The 26,805-nt window shown below is 50.1% G+C and overlaps 1 protein-coding gene across 8 annotated transcripts in view; it reads left to right on the plus strand.

The window, feature by feature from the left end:
- The window catches only part of KLHDC3 (kelch domain containing 3), a 445,816-nt gene that overhangs the window by 269,411 nt on the left and 149,600 nt on the right, over nt 1–26,805 (plus strand). The gene's annotated exons all lie outside the window — the stretch shown is intronic.

A 26,805-nucleotide genomic window follows, 5' to 3' on the forward strand; every position in this document is an offset into this window, starting at 1 on the left:
CAGTGGTCGGTAGAGGTGTGCACGGCACAGCTCTCCATGCACAGTTCTCAACATGGAAGATAGCCACTACTGAGACTCTGGCTCACAGCCCTTAACTTAAGTGGTCATTAGAGTCGTGTGCTGCCCAGCTCGCAACATGTAAGAGAACCATAGCTGTACATGCTGGTGCACGACACTGAAGTCTGAGTGAGGGGCTTCAGTGGTAGTGCAGGCGTGTGCTGCACAGCTCGAACATGGAGGAGGGCCTCCGCCGTAGACGCTGGCTTACAGCCGTTAACTTAAGTGCTCAGTAGAGGCGTGTGCTGCACAGCACTCAACATGGAAGAGGACTCCAGCTGCGGACATTGGCTAACCGCCATTAGCTCTGAGTGAGGAGGCTTCAGTGTTAGCTGCGGTCTGTATCTGGCCATAGCTTTTGGTAATGGTCGGTTATGGGGCCTGGCCAGATGCTAAGATCATTTTGCGAAAGATTATGTAAAGTTTAGGAAAGGGCTTCGAAGATCGATACAGTGTGCATTTAAATCACTCAAGGAGATAAAATTCTGTATTATAATAACTTGAATTAAAAAACTCTCTAAGACTCAAAAAGTGAGATTTCTCTTTTTTCTGCAGCTAAACCACTTGGAATGTATTTGTTTTATCATTGTGGTTTTATTCTGCATCCTTTCACAAGTTCTATTGCTCTGATATGAGTTTACCTTAAATAAATGAAAAGATGAGGTGTCTGGCAAACCAGGAACAAGTTGGTTTAATGAAACGCTGAGGCCGGGAGAGCCTCGACAGATTGCGTCTGCTGAAAGTCTCTCGGAGTACGTTTTTGGCTGCTGTTCTATACAGGCATTGTTATTCCTGGTAACAGTATTGTTATTTGAGCATGGCTTGTGACATACATTGGTCCCGGCATTTGAGCATGGCTTATGACATACATTGGGCCCGGCATTTGAGCATGGCTTATGTCATACATTGGTCCTGGCATTTGAGCATGGCTTATGACATACATTGGTCCTGGCATTTGAGCATGGCTTATGACATACATTGGTCCCGGCATTTGAGCATGGCTTATGACATACATTGGTCCTGGCATTTGAGCATGGCTTATGACATACATTGGGCCCGGCATTTGAGCATGGCTTATGACATACATTGGTCCTGGCATTTGAGCATGGCTTATGACATACATTGGTCCCGGCATTTGAGCATGGCTTATGACATACATTTGTCTCGTCATTTGAGCATGGCTTATGACATACATTGATCTCGTCATTGTTGGTGCTACTGTGTGGGTACGGATTATGTCATACATTAACATTGCAGTGACTGTCACCGGCATGTTCGTGTGGGCACAGGTTATGCCATACATTGACATTGCATTTACTGGTATTGTCGTTCTTGGGCCTGCACACATCACGGTAATTATTGGCATCGTATTCACCCATTCCAACACTACCCCCTCTATTTAATTTGTCAACTACTTTATCCTCCTCATAGGTCATGACAGTTATGTTATTAGAAAATGTGTTTGTGTGTGTAGTGTCTGTTACTTTTTTCCTAGCTAGGTGTATACTACCTAATTTGAGGACAGCTTTTTTTACAGCAGAAAACCCCCACGTGTAGGAAACCACATAACAGAAGTACAGCCAGGAAAACTGGCAAAGAGGACGTGAATAGTTTGGATAACTGTCATGGAACCCATGAAAGGATACTATGCAACCAGTCCTGTTCCGGGCACCTTCCTTCTTCATGTCGTCATAAAGAGTACAACAGAAGTGTCCGTACAAATAGGGGTTGCTCCTTCCCCTCCAACCATATGCACCTATTGATCTCGTTATCCCAGATTTCCTGGCACGGGGTGTCTATGCTGGTGTTTGACCCCCTTCCATGGGACTCATTTCCCCCTGCATGATTGAGGTGAGCGGCCGTAGACTGGAATTCCATGTCTGGGGTCCATTTCTCATTAAACAAGGTAGCCCCCACAGATGTTACGGGTCATGTGTTTGTGCACTGTTCTGGTGGTCTTGCTACCTCCAGGAACTTCTTTTCTACAAACTCCTGTGGCCAAACAGTGTCCAACCCTGTGGTTCCCATCCTGAGCATCCTGTCTACCTCAGATTGGATGTCATTTAGCTCGGTGAAGAGATACTGTACAGTGGGTTGGTCTCATACTGGCTGATGTTTACTAGTATGCTGCGGGGTTTTACTCTATTGGGGTGACCTTTTCCCTAATTCTGCAAAGTTACAGATGGATAAGGCACTTTGCTTTTTCGGGGGCTATCTCCTGTGATAAGTAAAGCCTGTCTGCGCATACGCCATGAGATATCAGAGGGCAGATGTAACATGACCTGTTTGTAGTTTGTGTGATACCAGCTGTTGTGTAGGAGTGCTCTGTGTTGTGCATGAGGAATACTAGCTTTTGGTTCAGTGTAGGTGTATGTGAGGTGAGGGAGGTCTCTGCACATGGCCGGCTAGAGAGAGTGTGCGCAAAAATACGTAACATGTAAATTCCGAAACATTTTGTTGGATGAAGGGCTGTCTTCAAGGGAGATGTTGGTCATCTGGGCCTGTCGTTTGTGGTTTGCTGTCTGTTTGCTGTCCGGTGTCTGGGCCTGTCATCTATAGTTTGCTGTCTGTTTGCTGTCCGGTGTCTGGGCCTGTCGTCTGTGGTTTGCTGTCTGTTTGTTGTCCGGTGTCTGGGCCTGTCTATAGTTTGCTGTCTGTTTGCTGTCCAGTGTCTGGGCCTGTCGTCTATAGTTTGCTGTCCGGTGTCTGGGCCTGTCGTTTGTGGTTTGCTGTCTGTTTGTTGTCCGGTGTCTGGGCCTGTCATCTATAGTTTGCTGTCTGTTTGCTGTCCGGTGTCTGGGCCTGTCGTCTGTGGTTTGCTGTCTGTTTGTTGTCCGGTGTCTGGGCCTGTCTATAGTTTGCTGTCTGTTTGCTGTCCGGTGTCTGGGCCTGTCGTCTGTGGTTTGCTGTCTGTTTGCTGTCCGGTGTCTGGGCCTGTCGTCTGTGGTTTGTTGTCTATTTGTTGTCCGGTGTCTGGGCCTGTCGTCTGGGGTTTGCTGTCTATTTGTTGTCCGGTGTCTAGGCCTGTCGTCTGGGGTTTGCTGTCTGTTTGCTGTCCGGTGTCTGGGCCTGTCGTCTATAGTTTGCTGTCCAGTGTCTGGGCCTGTCATCTATAGTTTGCTGTCTGTTTGCTGTCCGGTGTCTGGGCCTGTCGTCTGTGGTTTGCTGTCTGTTTGTTGTCCGGTGTCTGGGCCTGTCTATAGTTTGCTGTCTGTTTGCTGTCCAGTGTCTGGGCCTGTCGTCTATAGTTTGCTGTCTGTTTGCTGTCCGGTGTCTGGGCCTGTCGTCTGTGGTTTGCTGTCTGTTTGCTGTCCGGTGTCTGGGCCTGTCGTCTGTGGTTTGTTGTCTATTTGTTGTCCGGTGTCTGGGCCTGTCGTCTGGGGTTTGCTGTCTATTTGTTGTCCGGTGTCTAGGCCTGTCGTCTGGGGTTTGCTGTCTGTTTGCTGTCCAGTGTCTGGGCCTGTCGTCTATAGTTTGCTGTCCAGTGTCTGGGCCTGTCGTCTATAGTTTGCTGTCTGTTTGCTGTCCGGTGTCTGGGCCTGTCGTTTGTGGTTTGCTGTCTGTTTGTTGTCCGGTGTCTGGGCCTGTCGTCTGGGGTTTGCTCTCTATTTGTTGTCCGGTGTCTGGGCCTGTCGTCTGGGGTTTGCTGTCTATTTCTTGTCCGGTGTCTGGGCATCCAGAGGGGTCTTGTCCTGGTGCAGTGCAAAAAAATGTAATTTAAGACCAAGCTACAAAAGCCAGTTTGAAATTTGCGTTATTTGAGCGAGTGCCCTTGTACAACAGTCTTTGAAAGCTTTGGTCGAAGAAATGGCGGTGTGCGGCGGTGTTGGTGCACTTGTAGTTTTGATCGCAGACCTGTAGGATAAGAGCTGCGGGTAGGAGATTAGCTAGGAGAAACACATTATTAGGCAGTTTTGGAACATTCCTTCATTATTTGTAAATATTATGCTGCTATGTTTTTACTCGGAGGCAATTTTTGCCGAACGGGATGGCGAAGATTGAATTTTAGTGGAATGATGGGCTTTTAACTTAATTTTAGTAGGTGCTAGAATTTTTGGAAAAAATTAGACTTTAATTTTTTTTAAGGCCATTCGTACAATGTGTTTTTTCTCCCCTCTCCTTGCTCCAGCGGGGACAGTACTCCTCCCTGTGGGCTGCTTTGCTCATGGGTGTGATGTTTTAACCGCTGCGGTGGTGTCCTTTCGACCTACATGAGCAGTATGAACTTTTGAGGAGAGGCTGATGTTTAATTTTAGCTTTTGAGGAAGGCGTATCCTAGATCAACGTTTGGGTCGGACGTCAGAGAGGTGGCGTCAGGCTTCTCCCCCTTCCACCTTGACTGCGGTTGGTGTCAAGACTATTACCCAGTAGGGTCCTTCAAACTTGGCCTGTTTCCACTTCAGTACGAAGTTGCGGATGTAGAGTTCTTGCCCAGACTGTGGTGTTTGGTATGGTAGCTTGGTGGTGGGCTCTCCAGTGCTCCGGTGATCGACTTGTTTGGTCAAGAACTTGGCAATCCTTGTTATTTCGGAGAGGTACCCGTGCAGTTCATCCCCCAATGCCTGAGAGCTGGCTTCAGCGCTTAATTTGGTCCGGGTCATTATGATGAGTGTGCCCCAAAAGTGTGTCTGTCACAATCTGGTGAGGTGAGGGTCGCTGATGGGTGTGTTTGATAATGCAAAGAAGGCTCGGGGAGGCAGTGGAGCCATTTCTTATTTAGACTGCCACAAATGTTACTAATTTTGTTCTTGAGAAGACCATTCAGTCTCTCAACTATGCCGTTGTTTTGCCGGTGGTATACTGAGGCTAATTTGTGTGCGATACCCAGGAGGGTGCAGATATGATCAAACGTGGAGTTGGCGAAGTGCCTGCTGTTATCCGATCGGATGTCGTCAGGCACTCCCCATCTCTGTATCACCTCCCTGACTGGGAACGTGGCCACTGCCTAGGCATCAGTGTACGCAAGGGCCAGCTTCGATCCACCTGGAGTAGGGACAGACCATCACTATCAGATACAGATAGTTGGCGCATCGGTCTATCATATCGACAAAATTGATATGTAGGGCTTTCAACGGTCCTGTAGGTTGAGGAATCGTTGACGCAACAGCTTTCAGCTTGGGTTTGGGAGAATATAGTTTACAGACGGTGTAGTCGCTGAGTTACATACTTATTATCTCGGCCATGTTGGGGATAAACCAGTCATTTCGGAGCTCCGCTGCCATGTTATCTTTGGCCATGTGCATGGGCAGATGCAGCTGCGGTAAGACTATGGCAACTAAAGTGCGGGCATGATGGGTTTCCCAGAGGGGGTGTGTCAGTATATGGGGTCATGTGCAGTTTATGGGCAACCGCTGGCCAGCCACCGGTTATTTTCTTCATCTGGGGCAGTCTCTTGTAGTTCTCATAGATATAAACTTACCGTCTCCATGTACGGTTTGTCGTGGGATATTCTGGACTCTTCACTTTGCTTAACCTCGTGCCCTAGGAAAGTGGCGGAGTTCACCAATTGGCACTGTTAGACCTGGCACCTTGGCGTGAGTCTCCCTCCCTCTTTTTGTCGCTGTGCCTCATGTGTTTTTATGGTGTTGGCCGCTCAGCGCGCTGTGCCACTGCCAACCAGTGTCGCGGTGCGAGTGCTCCCTATGTAAATTATATATGTTGGTTGGATTCCATGATTGGATTGTTTGGTTTACTGTCAGACCCCAGTAAAGTGCGCCAGGAGGGCCAGGGCATGTAAATGCAAACACCGCTGGTGGGCTTGCAGCACGGGTTGTGCCACCCACAGAAGCGGCCGGTAAAATATGTCTAAGGTCTGCCATCGCAGAACCTGCGTGCAGTCTGGTACTGACATGCTGACTGGCAAGTGCCCACACTTGCCGGTCCCTGAACCTTCCCTTAACTTCATGTTAGTCACCCCTCTGGTAGGCCCTCGGGCAGGGTGCGTTGTAAGCCTAAGGTAGGACAAGCTTGGATGCGTGGCATGTCCTAGTAGTGAATGACCGCCATCTTGTTGATCACTACTGCAAGGCTACCCTGTTCTCATAGGCCAGTATGGGCGGCCTGGATTGTTACACCCTATGATCCTAACCGACCCAGGGAACATGGTAGAAGATCGAGTTTAGTATGCCTGAACTCGGAATAATAAGGTACATCTTTTCGCAAGGTTTATTTTAATATTCCGGGTTTGCAAATGCCGCTTTTAGAAAGCTGGCCTTTGCTTGCCTAAACATTTCAGCCGCCTCTGCGTGATGTGTATCTGATGTCCGGCTGGTGTGAGTGACAGGGCTGGGGGAACCCAGATGGGCGGGGCTAGGTAGCCTGGTGGTGAATAGGACGATCGACAGGTAGATGGGTGGGAGGAGTACTCCTAGGCTCTGAATAGGACAGTGCTCTGCTACCTCAATGCCGGCTCCGCCCCCTGTGGAGCGTCTGATGACTCTGCCCTGCACTCTGAAAGAAGAAGCCTGCATCGCGTAAACAAAGTGCTCAGAAACCGGACAGGACTAGGCAAGGGCCCCCCTGGCCTGGTAGAACAAAAGATTTGCTGTATAAATGTAGGAGCCCTGCTCCTAAGAAACTAGATCCGCTTTTGATCAAGAAGAATCTCTGCCTGAGGAGGAGGCACCGGGAAAGCTGTAAGGAGGAAGACTGTCCCTGTCCTGGGGGATTGGCCTGCAGTGGTGACCTTGCTGCCAAAGGGGAGAAGAGAAACTGTTGCTGAAGACTTTACTTTACTTTTACTTTCAAGACTTGTGCTTTTCCAAAACGATCTCCAAGGGCTTGGAACTGAGCTTGCCCCCTGAACTGAGCCCCAGGACCATTGGGCTCTACCTGATCTTCACTCGCCTACCGCTGGACTGTGGTGTCCTTTCCCTCGCCGGAGCTGTGACCCTCGTGCCCCAGTCCCTCCCTGAGCCGTGACCAGGACTGCTTAGCCGCCCCCGCCTTGGGAAGAGCCTCGCTCGATCGGAGCCGCTCCCCCTACGCTGTGCTGGGCTGCCTCTGTCACCTCGCTCGCTGGAGGCTCGCTGTGCACCTTCACCCTCCCGCCGGAATCGGCGTTGTGAGCATCTCCAAGCCTCGGACGGCCCGGACGTAACCTGCGTGCCCGGCTGCCCCGCTTTGTTCACCCGCCACCTGCAACACCCCGCTCTTGCCGTGAGCCTGAAGATCAGACCCCCATCGTGAAGTGTGGGAGCCCCGGACGCCGCCTCGCCCTTCTGTCGAAGAGCCGCTGAAATCCCGCACCCGCCTTCGCGTCAAGAAACAAGGTACTGTACTTACGAACTCGACCGCGAGCTGCATCGGATCCAGGGTCCGCAACGTTCTGATTTCCCTGTCATCTGCCGTGTGCTTCCCGGGCGCCGCCTCAGCACGAAGTGCGCTGAGGCCCACAGTACCTTGTGCCCGTCTAAAGAACTTTCCGTAACAAAGAGACTTTACCGTATTTCCAAGAGTTGTGGCCCCATCAGTTCAACGTTACTGGGCCTTGTATTTGAATCTGCTGAATCTACATAAAAGCTTATTTTTATATACTTCCTGATTGGTGTCCGTTTGTGGTGCATGCAAGGGGTTTACTGTATGTGTAATTGCATTTGCTTAACCGTGTCGTAGTCGGCGTGCTCTTTCCGCTTTGTATGACTGCAAACACTGAATGCTCTGCACACAAAGTCAGAGGTGTCCCCATCACGATAGAGGTGCTTTTCTCCACCGCACAGGAGTCCCGCATCATCAGTTAAGAAGGAGAGCCTCAGTGAGGGCTTTGCTTGTTTGGTGGAAAAAGAGGACCGTTTGGGAGGTGTTTACGATGATGGAGGATTACGGTACGGAGGACGGGTGACGTGCTTTGATTTATGGGGATCGGTCTGACGTTAATATTGTTAAAACCTGAGTTGCTGGGGAAGTCATATGGGGTGTTTCAAATTGGAATGGAGTAAAACGTGGACAAGTTAAAGTTTGGGGAAAGGCTTGTTTGGGCATTGCGTGTAGCACATGGTCCGCGCGTCGAGGGAAAACGTTAACTGTGAAGATTACAGATGAACGCAGTATGAACTTCACGATGTATTATTTACCATTTTGCATGTATTTAAGTCCAAACATAGAATCTAATGGGTGTTTTTTGTAAACTTGTATTGAACCCCTGAAGAAGGGCTTTTAAATAGCCCGAAATGCATTGGGAAAAACATGATCAATCACTGGAGAAGATCAACCATTAAGGATCAATTATGTAAGACTCATTCGACAGAAAAAAACCTGGATTGGCATATCTGCCGGATTAGAAACTGTTTTTACATAAGCGCCTCACATGTAACAGACTAAAAAGAGATGAACTTTGGACGATTTCGAATAAAATGTATCAAACATGGACAAATTTGTGGTATCTTGTAAAGCAACATGGAGTATGCTGTGCGTCCGGTTTTTGAGTGAAACTTCGCTTCAGTTTTGTTGTGCCTATCCGTATGTGGAACTAGGGCCGACCACAGTTCTAGGCTGTACCCAACAATTTTCAAAACCTAAAGTTAGCGAATTTGACAAACTGCAAAAATAGCTGTGCACTTGTTCACCCCCCTTTTTTCCACAGACATTAGAGGGCACGTGAGAGTGGGGGTGTTGGGTGCGGGACCGGCCATTTGCTTGGGATTGCGATAATGGAGTGGGAGAAGTCCTGGACCTGGCTTGGGGGGCTCTCTGTACAACTTCCTCGACCCTTATGACTACATTCTGTGTCTTTCTTGAACCTCTGCGGTGGCATCCCCATTGGCGTCGGCGCCACTGCCTTCTGTGGCGTGACGGCTATCGCTGTTCTGACCGGTGCTGCCTTTCCCCTTCGCAGGGTTTCGGCGGCACTCGTGTCTTGTTTTGTTCCCTTTTTACGTGCTCTTGTCTCTATTCCTTTCTCTACCTGCTTCCTTTCCCATTTTATGAGGCATTGCTGCGTGTAAGCGAAATCCCAATTACGGTTTCCTTTCCCATATCTGAAGCAATCCTCCACTATTACCATGTCTTCTGACTCAGTCTAAATACTTTATTTCGGTCGATGACCATAAAAGCAGATTAAAATGACCCCCACCCCTTCCCTAATTGGCCAGGACCGATTAAACTGGCTTTCATCTTTAATCCATTCTGCTAGGAAGTCGCAAAAAGGGAGAGGAAATCTTTCCCCATCCTCCCTAGCTATAATTTCTCTAGGAGTGAGCTGGCCTTCTTTACATCTCTGGGATCTATGAAAGCTTCCTTGGTGGCTGGCCTGTTTCTGTCCCAGGCGTCTGGTCTGGATGTGCTTGGTGGTGTTGGTATCGAATGTTTCCCCCTCAGACCACGGGAATGCGTGTGTCTATGTATGGGTGTGCCAGTCACTGCAGTGTTTCTCTAGTTTCCTGGCCTGGGTGGGGACCTCGCTTGCATGTGTTCTAATGTAGTCTCCATGATGGGTTGGGAAGCTTGTTTGTTTTATTGTCTTTGTAAAAATGTGATTATCCCAGGAGGTTTTTTATTTTTATTTAACTAATCACAATTCTATTCTAATTTTGGAGAGTTGGTACCAAAAACCTATGAGCTTGAAAAATACTTGTGCATCAAAAGAATCGAACAGAGACAAAAATGCAATATCTGGTCCTCGTCGCTCGCTGCACCTCTGTTGTCCCTGATGTTGTCATCTTGAGTCTATCCGGCCCTTGTCGCTGTCTCTGCCTGGGCCGTGTTGTCCCTGGTGTTGTCATCTTGAGTTTATCCTACCCTTGTCGCTCTCTCTGCCTGTGCCGTGTTGTTCCTGGTGTTGCCATCTTGAGTCTATCCGGCCCTTGTCACTCTCTGCGCTGTCCCTGGTGTTGCCCTCTGGAGTCTATCCGGCCCTTGTCGCTCTTTGCGCCTGGACTGCGTTGTTCCCTGTTGTTGTAATTTTGAGTCTATCTGGCCCTTGCCTGTCACTGTGCCTGCGTTGTCCCTGGTGTTGTCACCTTGCGTCTATCTCGCCCTTGTCGCTCTCTCTGGCTGGGCTGTGTTGTCCTCTGGTGTTGTCATCTTGAGTCTATCCAACCCTTGTCGCTCTCTCTGCCTGGGCTGTGTTGTCCCTGGTGTTGTCATCTTGAGTCTATCCTACCCTTGTCGCTCTCTCTGCCTGTGCCGTGTTGTCCCTGGTGTTGTCATCTTGAGTCTATCTGGCCCTTGTCGCTCTCTCTGCCTGGGCTGTGTTGTCCCTGGTGTTGACATCTTGAGTCTATCCTACCCTTGTCGCTCTCTCTGCCTGTGCCGTGTTGTCCCTGGTGTTGTCATCTTGAGTCTATCTGGCCCTTGCCTCTCACTGTGCCGTGTTGTCCGTGGTGTTGACATCTTGAGTCTATCCTACCCTTGTCGCTCTCTCTGCCTGTGCCGTGTTGTCCCTGGTGTTGTCATCTTGAGTCTATCTGGCCCTTGTCGCTCTCTCTGCCTGTGCCGTGTTGTCCCTGGTGTTGTCATCTTGAGTCTATCTGGCCCTTGTCGCTCTCTCTGCCTGTGCCGTGTTGTCCGTGGTGTTGACATCTTGAGTCTATCCTACCCTTGTCGCTCTCTCTGCCTGTGCCGTGTTGTCCCTGGTGTTGTCATCTTGAGTCTATCTGGCCCTTGTCGCTCTCTCTGCCTGTGCCGTGTTGTCCCTGGTGTTGTCATCTTGAGTCTATCTGGCCCTTGTCGCTCTCTCTGCCTGTGCCGTGTTGTCCCTGGTGTTGACATCTTGAGTCTATCCTACCCTTGTCGCTCTCTCTGCCTGTGCCGTGTTGTCCCTGGTGTTGACATCTTGAGTCTATCTGGCCCTCGTCGCTCGCTGCGCCTGTGTTGTCCCTGGTGTTGACATCTTGAGTCTATCTGGCCCTTGTCGCTCTCTCTGCCTGTGCCGTGTTGTCCCTGGTGTTGTCATCTTGAGTCTATCTGGCCCTTGTCGCTCTCTCTGCCTGTGCCGTGTTGTCCCTGGTGTTGTCATCTTGAGTCTATCTGGCCCTTGTCGCTCTCTCTGCCTGGGCTGTGTTGTCCCTGGTGTTGCCCTCTGGAGTCTATCTGGCCCTTGTCGCTCTCTCTGCCTGGGCCGTGTTGTCCCTGGTGTTGTCATCTTGAGTCTATCCTACCCTTGTCGCTCTCTCTGCCTGGGCCGTGTTGTCCCTGGTGTTGTCACCTTGAGTCTATCTGGCCCTTGTCGCTCTCTCTGCCTGGGCTGTGTTGTCCCTGGTGTCATCTTGAGTCTATCTGGCCCTTGTCGCTCTCTCTGCCTGGGCTGTGTTGTCCCTGGTGTTGTCATCTTGAGTCTATCCTGCCCTTGTCGCTCTCTCTGCCTGGGCTGTGTTGTCCCTGGTGTTGCCCTCTGGAGTCTATCTGGCCCTTGTCGCTCTCTCTGCCTGGGCCGTGTTGTCCCTGGTGTTGTCATCTTGAGTCTATCCTACCCTTGTCGCTCTCTCTGCCTGGGCCGTGTTGTCCCTGGTGTTGTCACCTTGAGTCTATCTGGCCCTTGTCGCTCTCTCTGCCTGGGCTGTGTTGTCCCTGGTGTCATCTTGAGTCTATCTGGCCCTTGTCGCTCTCTCTGCCTGGGCTGTGTTGTCCCTGGTGTTGTCATCTTGAGTCTATCCTACCCTTGTCGCTCTCTCTGCCTGGGCTGTGTTGTCCCTGGTGTTGTCATCTTGAGTCTATCCTACCCTTGTCGCTCTCTCTGCCTGGGCTGTGTTGTCCCCTGGTGTTGTCATCTTGAGTGTATCTCGCCCTTGTCGCTCTCTCTGCCTGGGCTGTGTTGTCCCTGGTGTCATCTTGAGTCTATCTGGCCCTTGCCTCTCACTGTGCCGTGTTGTCCCTGGTGTTGACATCTTGAGTCTATCCTACCCTTGTCGCTCTCTCTGCCTGGGCCGTGTTGTCCCTGGTGTTGTCATCTTGAGTCTATCTCGCCCTTGTCGCTCTCTCTGCCTGGGCTGTGTTGTCCCTGGTGTCATCTTGAGTGTATCTCGCCCTTGTCGCTCTCTCTGCCTGGGCTGTGTTGTCCCTGGTGTTGCCCTCTGGAGTCTATCTGGCCCTCGTCGCTCGCTGCGCCTGTGTTGTCCCTGGTGTTGCCATCTTGAGTCTATCTGGCCATTGCCTCTCACTGCGCCTGTGTTGTCCCTGGTGTTGACATCTTGAGTCTAGCCTACCCTTGTCGCTCTCTCTGCCTGTGCCGTGTTGTCCCTGGTGTTGACATCTTGAGTCTATCCTACCCTTGTCGCTGTCTCTGCCTGGGCCGTGTTGTCCCTGGTGTTGTCATCTTGAGTCTATCCTACCCTTGTCGCTGTCTCTGCCTGGGCCGTGTTGTCCCTGGTGTTGTCATCTTGAGTCTATCCTACCCTTGTCGCTCTCTCTGCCTGGGCTGTGTTGTCCCTGGTGTTGCCCTCTGGAGTCTATCGGGTCCTTGCTCAAATTGTTGTTGGACCAAGTAGAGACATTACGGATTCCAGAATCACATCGTCGGCTTGCCAAGTTGGCGTCCTTGTGTGTCTTCGTTCACGTTGCCTTTCGTTTGCCCAATCAGTAATTATTGAATAAAATATTAATGGATTCTAAATGTGTCGATCTATATTTGATGCTGTCTAGGATTTATGACCCAGATGGGAACACGGGTAAAGCAGTGTGATTTATTCAACTGAAGCTATTTTGTACATTGCAGTCGCAAGAGATTGGCTTAAGATGCTGTGAGTAGGGGTGGGCGGAACTTGTGGATTCACTCTGCCGAATTAAGCGGGTTACCTAAAAACGGCAACATTCCGCGGAGTTCCACGAGGGACGGAATGTTGGCACTTGCGCTGCTCGCGCGGATTTTTAGCGCTGTAAGCCCAGTGCGTACACCGCCATGCAGTGCCAGAGGGTGCGGCAACACAACGCGAACGGTAGCGACCTTCCGCGAACGGCTGCCTTTGAGAAATGTCGCCGGGGGGCTTCTAGCGCTAGAATCTCATTACGCGACTCAAATTCTCACTCGCCAACTGCACGTTGGAGGGACGCGAGTGAGGAATGTTTCACCCGCCCTGGTTGTAGGTAGAAAGCCTCCCTGGCCGAGGCTCAGGGGGTCCCACTGTGAAGCATCAGATCGATGGATTGTGGGATGTGTGGGAGCAGCGCGCTCTGACGCCACCCAATCAGAACCGCGCAAGAAAGCGAACTGGACTCTGTGGGCAGCAGGGTGTCCTGGAAGAACATGCACGTGGCAGCCATCTGCGCCATCGATCACAAGCTGACAAAGAGCTTAAAAGCCCAAGCCAACCATGGAAAAGAGGACAATGGACTCAAATTACCCAAGTGACGCGCTAGGGAGACATTGGTTAATAGGATTTAAAACTCCCAAAATGACTGAAGAGTAAAAATATAGTGAAAATAGTTGCTGCTGATTTCATTTAAAACTCCATTATCAAACGGACCTTGACCTTCGACCCCTGCTGTCCGACTCTTCAGAGTGTTGCTGACGTCATCATGACTCGCGGTGTGAGGCGCCGCAGCTCCAGCCTGAACATGCAGGAGGGAAAAGCCTAGCGGTGTGGAGGTGCTGGGGCCTGCACCGTGACTCTAACAGCAGGCCGAACCCCAGAGGAGTGGCTGGCAGAGACTGTTGAGGCGCCAGGAGGCCGAACCCCAGAGGGTGTGCCTAGCAGAGGCTGTTGAGGCGCTGTCTGCAGGCCGAACCCCAGAGGAGTGCCTGGCAGAGGCTGTTGAGGCGCTGACCCAGGAGGCCGAACCCCAGAGTGTGTGGCTGCAGAGGCTGTTGAGGCGCTGTCTGCAGGGTGAACCATAGAGGAGTGCCTACCAGAGGCTGTTGAGGCGCTGTCTGCAGGCCGAACCCCAGAGGAGTGGCTGGCAGAGGCTGTTGAGGCGCTGAACCAGCATGTCGAGGGTCCTGCGCCCGGCGACAGCGAAGGGTGCTGTGGTCAGTGACAGTGGAGGGTGCTGTGGTCAGTGACAGTGGAGGGTGCTGCGCCCGGTGGCAGTGGAGGGTCCTACGCCCGGTGGCAGCGGAGGGTGCTGTGGTCAGTGACAGTGGAGGGTGCTGCGCCCGGCGACAGCGGAGGGTGCTGTGGTCAGTGACAGTGGAGGGTGCTGCGCCCGGTGACAGTGGAGGGTGCTGTGGTCAGTGACAGTGGAGGGTGCTGCGCCCGGTGACAGTGGAGGGTGCTGTGCCCGGTGAGAATGAAGGGTGTTGCGCCCGGTGACAGCGGAGGGTGCTGTGCCCGGTGACAGCGGAGGGTGCTGCGCCCGGTGGCAGCGCAGCGTGCTGTGCCCGGAGGGTGCTGTGGTGAGTGACAGTGGAGGGTGTTGTGGCCGGTGACAGTGGCGGGTGCTGTGCCCGGAGGGTGCTGTGGTGAGTGACAGTGGAGGGTACCGTGTCCGTTGTTAGTGGAGAGCGCTGTGCCTGCTGACACTGCTATATTTCGTGCCCTGTGAGTGTGGCATGTGCCCGGGCATGCGGTGGGTGACCCTCGGCACTTTAGTGAGTTGTCGCGGCCTCTGACCCCAGGAGTCTTCCGAGGGCGGAGAAGTCATTTGGCGACAGCACTCCCGGCTCCTGTATTCCGCGCCCAGAAGCCTTTATTATCTGACTAGCGCCTTATCTGAGCGCCCAGCAGGCTGCGCCCCCACCCCCGTTGGGGCAGATTAGAGGTCTCTGATTAGAGGGCAGACGCTACTTAGAGGGGTGGCTCCAAGGGGGGCTCCCTCCACACTGGATGAGGTGGGGGCTCGTAGGGGGGTGGGCGGAGCTGAGGCGGCTGTACACTGCGGCGTGAGGCACGGCTGGGGAGTCGGATGCCACCTCCCTGTCTGTGCCAGTCTGGTATTACCATGCACTCAGATGCCACCTCCCTGTCTCTGCCAGTCTGGTGTTACCATGCACTCAGGGGCCACCTTCCTGTCTCTGCCAGTCTGGTGTTACCGTGCACTCAGATGCCACCTCCCTGTCTGTGCCAGTCTTGGCTTACCGTGCAGTCAGATGCCACCTCCCTGTCTGTGCCTGTCTGGTGTTACCATGTGCCGAAGTACCACCCCCCTGTTTGTGCCAGTCTGGTGTTGGCATGCATTCAAGTGCTACCTCCCTGTTTGTGCCAGTCTGGTGTTACCATGCACTCAAGTTCCACCTCCCTGTTTGTGCCAGTCTGGTGTTAACATACACTCAAGGCACCTCCCTGTTTGTGCCAGTCTGTTGTTACCGTGCACTGAGGCGACACCTCCCTGTCTGTGCTAGTCCAGTATTACCATGCACTATGGTGCCACCTCCCTGTCTGTGCCAGTCTGGTGTTACCTTGCACTCACGTGCCACCTCCCTGTGCCACTCTGGTGTTGCCGTGCACTCAGGTGACACCTCCCTGTCTGTGCCAGTCTGGTGTTTCCATGCACTATGGTACCACCTCCCTGTCTGTGCCAGTCTGGTGTTACCGTGCACTCAGGTGCCACCTCCCTGTCTGTGCCACTCTGGTGTTGCCGTGCACTCAAGTGCCACCTCCCTGTTTGTTCCAGTGTGGCGTTACCATGCACTCGGGTGACACCTTCCTGTCTGTGCCAGTCCGGTGTTACCATGCACTATGGTGCCACCTCCCTGTCTGTGCCAGTCTGGTGTTACCGTGCACTCAGTTGCCACCTCCCTGTCTGTGCCACTCTGGTGTTGCCATGCACTCAAGTGCCACCTCCCTGTCTGTGCCAGTCTGGTGTTACCATGACCTCAGGTGCCACCTCTTTGTTTGTGCCAGTCTGGTGTTACCATGACCTCAGGTGCCACCTCTTTGTTTGTGCCAGTCTGGTGTTACCATGACCTCAGGTGCCACTGTTGTGGGGATTACGCTCATGCACAGAACTATGCGCAGGAAACCAGGACCTCAGGGAATTGTGGTGTACCAAAAGGTCACCTCAGAACCCCTTATCCGACTAGCATCAGTGTCTCATTCTTTCTCAGTACTACAGCGAAGCTACCAATGATTCGACAACCCAGAACAAGCGACTTAGGGTCCTCTCAGGAATGGTGGGAATCAGGAACACTCTTTCATCTTTATTCTCATATCAGTCCACAACATGAGTATTCGGAGACATGGAAAAGTTTAAAATGTTTATTTTTAACTACGTGCTCTAAGATGCAGTATTTTGGCTAACATAAGCAGACAAATGATTAGAAATAAAACCATCAGCATTGTTACAATTCCATAAATCACAAAGGGAGAAATCCTGTTATAATGATAGTGGAAACAGGTCGTATAGCGCCTTGTTAACCACCCTCCCCTGGCTAGGAGCTAGTTTTATAATAATAAAAGATCTCTAGTTTTGAATGGGGAACCCCATACCGCCAAGATCAGCTGAGGTGAATCACATCACAGGATCAGCAACGCTCTGTGTAGATGGAAAAGTTTTCTCCAAGTGCCAGCATCATGCATGCAATATTAAAGGCACCCGAGTTTCAGATATTTGCAGCTGTGTGCGTGTTGTGTCTAGAGCGTGGGCCGATCAACCTGAATTCAACAGCATGCATTGTTATTTGACCTTGGCGGCTTCTGCACACAGTGTTCAGACTAAGGTCGCGGTGCACGTCTAGGGATGTGAAAAACAGACCGTTCTCATGTGAAGAAAAAGCAAACAAGCAGTTTTACTTATAATAACAGCTACCTATAGTGTCGTGTGCAAAAGCGGCAAAGTGGCAAGATGGCATGAACATCTAAAACGCTTATGCTAACATAGCAATGTGTGCAAGCAGATCCCTGTCTTCACTACACCACCTCCCTGTTTGTGCCAGTCTGGTGTTACCATGCACTGTGGTGCCACCTCCCTGTTTGTGCCAGTCTGGTGTTACCATGCACTGTGGTGCCACCTCCCTGTTTGTGCCAGTCTGGTGTTACCATGCACTGTGGTGCCACCTCCCTGTTTGTGCCAGTCTGGTGTTACCATGCACTGTGGTGCCACCTCCCTGTTTGTGCCAGTCTGGTGTTACCATGCACTGAGGTGCCAATTCCCTGTTTGTGCCAGTCTAGTGTTACCGTGTACTTAGGTTCCACCTGCCTGTCTGTGCCAGTCTCGTGTTACCATGCAATCAGGTGCCACCTCCCTGTATGTGCCAGTCTGGTGTTGCTGTGCATTCAGGTGTCACCTCCCTGTCTGTGCCAGTCTGGTGTTACCGTCCACTGTGGTGCCCCCTCCGTGTTTGCACCAGTCTGGTGTTACCGTGCACTGAGGGGCCACCTCCCTGTTTGTTCCACTCTGGTGTTACTATGCACTCAGATGCCACCTTCCTGCTGTTTATGCCAGTCTGGGGTTATCATGCACTGAGCTCCCACCTCCCTGTCTGTGCCAGTCTGGTGTTACCATGCACTGTGGTGCCACCTCCCTGTCTGTGCCAGTCTGGTGTTACCCATCTCCCTGTCTGTGCCAGTCTGGTGTTACCATGCACTCAGATGCGACCTCCCTGCTGTTTGTGCCAGTCTGGTGTTTTCATGCACTGAGGTGCCACCTCTCTGTCTGTCCCAGTCTGGTGTTACCATGCACTCAGGTGCCACCTCCTTGCTTTTTGTGCCAGTCTGGTGTTACTGTGCACTCAGGTGCCACCTCTCTCTTTGTGCCAGTCTGGTGCCATCTCCCTGTCTGTACCAGTCTGGCGGTACCGTGCACTGAGGGGCCACCTCCCTGTTTGTGCCAGTCTGGTGTTACCATGCACTGAGGTCCCATCTCCCTTTCTGTGCCAGTCTGGTGTTGGCATGCACTGAACTCCCACCTCCCTATCTGTGCCAGTCTGGTGTTACCATGCACTCAGGTGCCACCTCCCTGTCTGTGCCACACTGGTGTTACCATAACCTCAGGTGCAAAGTCCCTGTCTGTGCCAGTCTGGTGTTACCGTGCACTCAGGTGGCTCCTCCCTGTTTGTGCCAGTCGGGTGTTACCGTGCACTGTGGTGCCACCTCCCTGTCTGTCCCAGTCTGGTGTTACCATGCACTGAGGTCAGTCCTTTAAATGGAAACAATGAGTGCAGGTACTTACCAGATTGAGTTGTGGGCTAGGGGTGGTGTTTGCGGGCGGTGCTAGGCGACACGGCCAGGGGCACACAGGGAATTTGAGATTTTCTTGGTGTGCAGATGTGCATAATGACGCAGAAGCATTACGAGTATCTTTTTGAGCATTCCTTTTGTCCACATACATTCAACAGGGTACATTAAATGTTATCTTTCTGATTTTATGTGTGTACAGATTGCCTCTGTGCCAGGCAGAGGAGGCACCTTGAAAATGAAACACTGAGACCTCATTCCATTTGAAAACCGCCGTATCGGTTTATCATCGCTACAGGAGATCTCTAGCACCCAGTGCCTAAACCCTTCCAACCACCTTACACCTGCCACCTGGACTTTAAGCAGGCGACTCCACCCATGGCCCCGAGATTGGCCAGCGGCATTGTCCCACCTGTGACATCAAGATGAAATGTGAATATATTGGTAGAAACCACCAGCTTTGCACCCTTGAAACAGTATGATGGCAACAGATGCTTTTTGAAATACACACAAAGGAGAAGTGAATGAAAAAAAGTATATAAAAAGTATATACGGTATATATAGAGAGACTGGGGCACGTGCTCCCTGTGAAAAAACTGCCTTCACTCACAAAATTGTGACATACTTCATCATAGGGCGTGCTACAAAACCCCCCAAGCAGACCAACGCCTGGGGTGGAGCAAAAGGGAGGGGAAGACAATACAAACAATGACATTTCTTGGGATCACCGAAGAAAAGGTGCAACCAGTGAGATTCAAAACTAGCTCGGATGTGTACCCAGTCACAGTTTTATTCCGGGGCCATCCGGCTAGGTTAAACGTGTACTATGGAAGTGAAAGGAGAAAATTAAGATTCCTTCACCCTCCTTACTGCCAAGTTGTCGACATGTTTCTGCCGTTAAAGGTGTACCCATACAAAAGGGTCACTTCGGCATTCACCAGGACCCTTCGGGACCCAAAAGGTGACGTCCCCTCTGATCCTAACTCCGGTATCTGTGGAATATGCTCTTCGTCATGCAGAGATACCTTGATCAGCACACAAGACGTGCTCTGTGAAATGAGAAAATGGGAAGGATAATCACTCATGCACCCAAAGACAAAACTGCCAGAAGGTTACAGGGAGAGGGGTTACCTGGCCGGCGTATGCTTAGTCATGCCTACATACGTGCACCACGCAGAAAAACCCTCGTAGGTGCTATTTGACATTAAAACGAGTATTCAGTCCAACTTGGACTCAAAGCTTAAATGTGCGGAGTTTTCCAGATTAAAATACCTATGTGACATGTTCAAGGGAATCATCCGTTCAAGGCATCCAAACACCCATGGTGCTGCATAGAAGTGGGGAAGCACTCACCGAGTTTCATAAATTCAGTCTCTAGCAATAGCGAGGTGTAGTGGTTTCAAAACATGGAAATGACAAGATAAGAATGGAAAAATTGTTGTTGCCGGTATATACACCCTCCAACCAAATCATGTGGGTGAGAATACATCTGGTTGGCTGTAGCAGTTACAGCGCGGAGAAACCCCTGAAGGGGTGAATCGGACGCTTTATAAATTAATAAATATCAAATATATCAAATAAAACCCATAGTGTGTTGCACGGGGAAGTATGTCAGCCTAATGTTGTGCCGTGGCACTCTTGGACTGTTAGGCGACCCCCTGTACAAGAACCAAGTGCCATGCACCCATGATCGCGGTAGCAATGTTAACAGAGCAGGATCGCCACCCGCCCCCTTCCTCCTTACTACGGTAAGGTGGGTGCACCGCTCTGATCCTTTCCACTCTGCTGCCTTGAATACAAGAAGGGGTGGTTCCGGTCACCTGATAGTAGCGTCACTGACCTCATCAAAACTTTATTGAAACGAGCGGTCCGGGCAAATCCAAGGCAAGGATGCTCACTTTGGAAAAACCTGCGAAACACATAATATATGTAATACCCTAATATTTACGGTGGAGAAATGGTCGTGGTCCCAGCCAGGTTTCTGGACCCGAATACCTCTGCACGAAGGTTAGGGAAAAAGCTCTTTTTAGTAGTGTTTTGGCGAATAACTTGCACGCACATAAACTATGTAATAATACCCTAATATTAGTGGTGGGAAATGGTAGGGGGTCCTGGCAAGATTCTGCATCAGGCTACCCACCTCCTATATAAAGGGCAAAAGCAACAAATATGCAGTTGGTACCACCCCGAAGAATGTCAAAAAAAATATATATATATCAGGATAGCCCCACCCTGTTGGAAAAGGGGAAACCCAGCGGCCGAGCAGTCCAATGACCATAATGTAAGCGTATGGGGTCGTGAAGTCCCATCTGTGAACGAGAAATCTGAGTTAATCAACAGCAGACACTGGTTCAACAAAAACGATATATCGCCCAACCCTGCAATGTGGGACCGACGAGCCAAGGGCATTCCAAGGAATATCCTCAAGTCCCGATATGACTTTTGAGTCTGCACACCCATTTCTGTTCCCTCAGTAGGAGTGTTCTCTTCTTGTCACCTGTGGAAACGTATATTGGCCTGAAGGAAGCCAGGGTCATCCCCCTCTTGAAAAATCCCGGGGCCGATGCTGCCACTCTTAAAAACTACAGACCATTCTCCCAGCTCCCCTCCCTGGCGAAACTCTTAGAGCAGCACATCCTAAAAACACCTGCGGCCTTCCTTGAGGAACACCTGCTACTCCAAGGGCGGCAGGCGGGTTTCAGGCCCCGCCACAGCACAGAGCTGGCAATGCTCTCAGGGCTTGACGAGCTCAGAGTCAGGGCCAACAAAAAGAAACCGTGCGCACTGGTGCTGTTAGATTTGTCGGTAGCGTTCGACACAGTCAATCATGCGCAGCTTTTGCCCGCATCGCTGGGCTAGGCATCTGCGGGGTGGCTTACCAGTGGCTCAAATCCTTTCTCTCCGGGCGGTCGTAGCGTGTAGCTTGGGGAGCAGGTGTCTGAAAGGGGAGCCCTCCTGTGTGGTGTCTTCCAGGGCTCAACACAGTCCCCGCTCCTCTTCAACATTTTCCTCCAGCCACTAATAGCTGCCTTGGCGCGCATGGACTGCCAAGTTTTTAACTATGCGGACGACACGCAGCTCATCCTCCAGATCGACAACTCCCAGCAGGCTTCTTCATTGGGTCAAAATATTCTCAGATACACCGTGAACTGGATGACGACAAACTCTCTGAAGGTCAACCCAGACAAAACTGAGGTCCTGGTCATCCCCAAGAAGGCTACCCCCTGGAGTGACCGTTTCTGGCCTCAAGAGCTGGGCCCAACCCCTGCGCCGGCCACGTCCATAAAAAGCTTGGGCATCAAGATAGATGCGGACCTCTCCATGTCCAACCAAGTGGTGTCAGTGACTGGTACCTGCACGGGCCTCCTGAGACAGTTGCCGAGACTCGCCCCCCTCCTCTCGACGGCAGCTCTGCAGATGATCGTATCAGCCCCATCCTGTCCAGATTAGACTACGGGAACGCCCTCTACATCGGCCTTACCGGAAAAACTAACCAACAAATTACAGGTGACCATGAATGATGCAGCCAGGCTGATCTTCAGGCTCCCCAGAAGGGCACATGCGACCCCTGTCTTGCGCAAGCTTCATCGGCTCCCAATCAAGCAGAGGGCCAAATTCAAGGGCCTTTGTGTTGCCCACAAAGCTATCAATGGCCAGGCCCCGACCTACATTAAAGAGCATCTCCAAAACTATGTGCCTGGCCGTAAACTCCGGTCCGCCGAGAGCTGCCTGCTGACAGTTCCTCGGTTTATCACAAAATCCAAGGGAGGCAGAGCCCTCTCTGTCCTGCTCCCGCAACTCTGGAATACCTCCGTAAGGAATGTGCTCTCCTCCCTTTCAGGAAACGCCTCAAAACGCTCCTATTCAGGGGGGTGTTAGATTCTATCTAATCTTCTGTAACACATGCTCCTGGGGACGGCAGTGGGTTCTGGGCATCAGCCTCCTCTCTCAAAGCGCTAAGAGACCTGATGGTGATTATGCGCTATAGAAGCAGCAGTTAACATAACATAACATCACATATTCTGGGTTTGTCCAACACTGTCCATAAAATATCATTAACCGAGTGATTTTGTTCTAAGTATTGTGCTGTGAACTTAGTGTGGGATTGTTTACACCTGATTGTACTTCTATGTTCCATGATCTGAGTTTTTACCCTCCTGGTCGTCATGCCAATGCACCGTATGTTACATGGTGTGATAAAACAAGAAGGTCGACGCAAGATAGCTGGTGAAACTAAAGGTATTTATTGTTCGGTAAACTGTGGATGACTCTTATCCACGCCTCTTTGGTCCAGAGGTAGGGGAATCTTCTACTCGTCTGGTCTTGCGTACAAAGGAATGGGCGTTCCTCGGAAAACAAAAAACAGAAAAGGCTATTTAGGACCTTGTTGGGGAACTGGGAGTGGGGGGCGAGCTAAACACCTGGTTGTCTCCACCACCAGTGTTGCAGTTTCCTTTCTCTGCTTCTGGCTTTACACGCTCCCCGCCCACAGCTAAAACATGGTCCGCCCCCTCCGTTCTCCTTTATAGGCATCTCAGCCTCAGAGGCGCCCCTGAGAAACAACCCCCGAAGGCGGCCACGTACCTCAGTGAGCCACGCTCCTCCAGGAACGTGGCCAGCAGTCCGGTGTTGCCTCATGAGGTCCGGCTCCCTTCTTGTGCTTCTCTCCCAGTTCTTCGATTCTGGTACGGATACGGGGATCTTCCTCGCTGAGCCGTCTACGTTTTTGTCCGTCTCTTCCTGGATCCCGGGGTCCGTGGTCCGCAGCGCCTTTGTACTGCTCTTGTCGCTTCTCGACTCTTCCTGCTCACAACCGCCCCTTTCCCTCGGGACACCGGATATGTATTCCCTATTCCAAAACTCCAGGGTTCCAATTGGCTCATGTGATGAAGTCACGTGGGTCGACTCGGCTTTGAGGAAGTTAAGTAGTTTATTTACAGCCGCCCATTCATCAGGCTGAGGACGAAAGCTGCAATAGCTTTAGAGTAGAGGAAATACGTGAGGGGGAAATATATCCTCACTCTCTTCTTCACTCTGGTCCTGACCAGGCAAGTCGTGACACATAGGCATGTGGTCATGTAAATGACAATCTCCGAGTTACAATTCATATGGACCCTCTGTTCCCATCGGTAGATTAAGCCCACGTCCACACTTTTCGATTTCTTCCTCAAATGACATATCACATGAACCATATCTCGTGTGTTCTACAACTGGGGTCAGAGACGTTTGTTCTGTGGTTCCACTAGGTTTCTTCAGGGTCGGTCGTGTGTGCACCGATAGGTCCTTCAGGTTGGCGCTTTTTAACCCTGCAGGATGGCCCCGGAATAAAATTGAGTGGGTACACATCTGAGCTAGTTTTAACTCTCACTGGCTGCACCTTTTGTTCGGCGATACAAAGAAATGTCATTGTTTGTATTGTCTTCCCCTCCCCCTTGCTCCACCCCAGGCATGGGTCTGCACGGGGGTGTTTGTAGCACGCCATATGATGAAGCATGTCACAGTTTTGTGAGTGAGGGCAGTTGTTTCATAGGGAGCACGTGCCACGGTCTCTCTCTCTCTCTCTCTCTCTCTATATATATATATATATATATATATATATATATATATATATATATATATATATATATATATATATATATTCACTGAAAAAAACCATAGGTTTCAGAGACGTTATAGTTAGAAATTGGCATTTAAAAAACCTTAGAAATTCATCAGTGATGTCATCAGTGATGTCATTTGAGATGTCTTCAGTGATGTCACTGACCATGTCATGAATGATGCAATATGTGACATCATCAGCAGTGCATTGCGGGCGCGTGAGTTATAGTTAGCAGAACTAACTATAACGGAGGAATTTCTATGGTTTTGTATGAGTGAAATGTGCAGCTAACTATAACACCCCTGAAACCTATGTTTTTTTCTGTGAATATATATATATATATATATATATATATTCACTGAAAAAACCAAAGGTTTCACACATGTTATAGTTAGCGGAAATTTTACTGATAAAAAACCAGTGAAATTCCCCCGTTATAGTTAGTGCAGGCAACTATAACTCACGCGACCGCAATCCTCTGCTGATGCTAATACTGTATTTAGACACTTATTTGCCCATGTCTTCTTCCATACATTTTTAGCTATACATATATTACAAATATTTTTTTTTCATAAAGACACATATGTCATCAGCAGAAGATTGCGGTCGCGTGAGTTATAGTTGCCTGCACTAACTATAACGGGGGAATTTCACTGGTTTTTTATCAGTAAAATTTCCGCTAACTATAACATGTGTGAAACCTATGGTTTTTTCAGTGAATTTGCAAGGTTTTTTAAATGCTAATTCCTAACTATAACGTGTGTGAAACCTATGGTTTTTTCAGTGAATTTGTACGGTTTTTTAAATGCTAAGTTACTTTACGCCATTCGTGGCGTGCGCGCCCACTTAACGCCACCAAAAGCACAGGGGGTGGGGTCAATGTGGATAGTGGTTTTTTTTTTCGTTTTTATATTTTTATTTTAATTTAATGCAATTTTTTTTTTTTCATTTTTTGTAAGCCTTTTTTTAATAATTTATGTACTATATCCTGCATTATCGAAAGGTTTTTTTTTTATGCATTTTTTTCCGTGCGCGTACGGTAAGCTGACGCTACGCGCTTATAAAATACGCGTACGGTAAGCTGACGCTACGCGCTCTGGACGTAACTAGTGCAGCGCGCCTACGTGATACGTGCGTGCCGTACGCGTATACCCGGAAGCAACGTCGCGGTTACGCAGGGGCGTGTAATGCGCATGCGCGATACGTGATACGTGCGTGCCGTACGCGTACACCCGGAAGCAACGTCGCGGTTACGCAGGGGCGTGTAATGCGCATGCGCGAAAGTGACGTAAGCGCTGCGTAAGCGCACCGTAAGCGTCACGTGCGCGCACGGTAGGCCATGTGACTTACAAAGAACACTTTTTATTGGTTGAAATTACTTTCACTTCCAGAAACTTCCCACACCACACCCATTCCCCTCTTTACTGCTTGAAAGAACACTTTTCATTGGTTGATACTACTTTCAGTTCCAGATTCTTCCCACACCACACCCATTCCCCTCATTTCTGCTTGTGATTCTCTAGGAGCAAGAGCTGGATTGACATTGGGATACAATGGCAGAACAGCAGAGCTCTTCTGAGAGTGAGGCCAGCAGCACCACCATGATCCAGAGAAGGAGGAAACAAAAGACTTCTTTTGTATGGGAGTATTTCACTTTTCCAGAGGGGGAGAAAAAGGTCAATGCTCCAAAGGTCACTTGCATACTTTGTGATCGTGTTTTATCAAGAGGAAATCCAAGTAGGAAATATTCCTTTGGAAATCACTCTATGATGAGACACCTTCAGGACAAACACCCAAGGACCTTTGCTCGACATACAGGAGAAAACTCTTCAGTAAGTCACCAGAGCCCAGCCTCAGATGCTCAGCCGAGTACATCATCGGCAGCTCAGCTGAGCCCTTCCTCTGTTGTTGGAGCATCACCTTCTTCTTTTCCTTTGGACATCAACCCTCGATTTGCGAGTGTTGAAATGAGGTGTACAAAATGTGGTGGTCTTATTGTTTTTGGGGAGGTCAGTCTTCCCCTTATTAACAATAAGATAGACCAGCATGTTTGTAGACGCTCATAATACTCCCATTCTTTCTTTCCTCCATCCCTGTATGAACCCAACGGCTCTTATAAGAGCCAACCTTACCTCACAATTTTTTAAATTTTTTTTTAAGCTTCCCTTTTCGCAAATTTTTTTTTTCCGTGTGCGCACGGTACGCGTAATTTCGCAGGTCGCCGTGCGCGTACGCTACGCGCATACGGCGATTTTTCGAAAAATAATTTTTTTAAATTTTTGCCCTTGAGGGTCCTTCTGGGACCCCCTGACCAAGGCTAGGGGGTCAGGAACTGTCGAGCCTGCCCCCTTTTCACATTATCCACCTTTTTTATTCACCCCCCTGACAGTTCGAGAGAGAAAATGGCGGCCGCCGCTTCCTGGTTTCGACCGATTCGAATGTTTACTAAGATCTAACAGCCAATCAGAATCGCGCTCGCGCACGCCGGCGTGCGCGTACGGTAAGCTTACGGTAAGCGCACGGTAAGCGCACCGTAAGCTTCCACAGATATATATATTGATTTAAAGGCTATTTTCTCAGGATCTACTGAACAGATTTACACCAAACCTACAAAAGGCACTTCCTTGACCTGAGGACTACCTCTCTGCCAAATTTCTAGTAATTCTGTTCAGCCGTTCGGGCTGTAGCTCGTTCTAAAGGTCCTATGGAAAAATGCATGGGAAAAACGCGTTTTGGGACCCCCCTTTTATCTCAGCCCCCGCTTGACGAATCCCCCCGAGACTTTCAGGGTAGGAGCGGAGCGTAGCGCCCCACCTATTTTGAGAAATTCGCGAGGATTCGTCGACCGGCGCCAAAGTTATTCAAAATAGAATGTTGAGGTTTTCCTATGGAAAAGGGGTCCTAACTATAACTACCTACTGGCGACCGCCAGTAGGTAATATATATATATATATATATATATCTATATATATATATATATATATATCTATATATATATATCTATATATATATATCTTTCTCTTTCCCTACTCCTTCGTGTGTATTTCAGTGATTGGACGGGAGGCTGGAGTGGGATTTATCCTCTCCACCATTCAGATTGTGTACATTTTAATAGATGCTTTTTCATACAAGTTGTAGATTCCAGTAAACACACTCTGGTTTTGG

The sequence above is a fragment of the Triturus cristatus genome, chromosome 6 (assembly GCF_964204655.1).
Source record: "Triturus cristatus chromosome 6, aTriCri1.1, whole genome shotgun sequence".
NCBI lineage: Eukaryota > Metazoa > Chordata > Amphibia > Caudata > Salamandridae > Triturus > Triturus cristatus.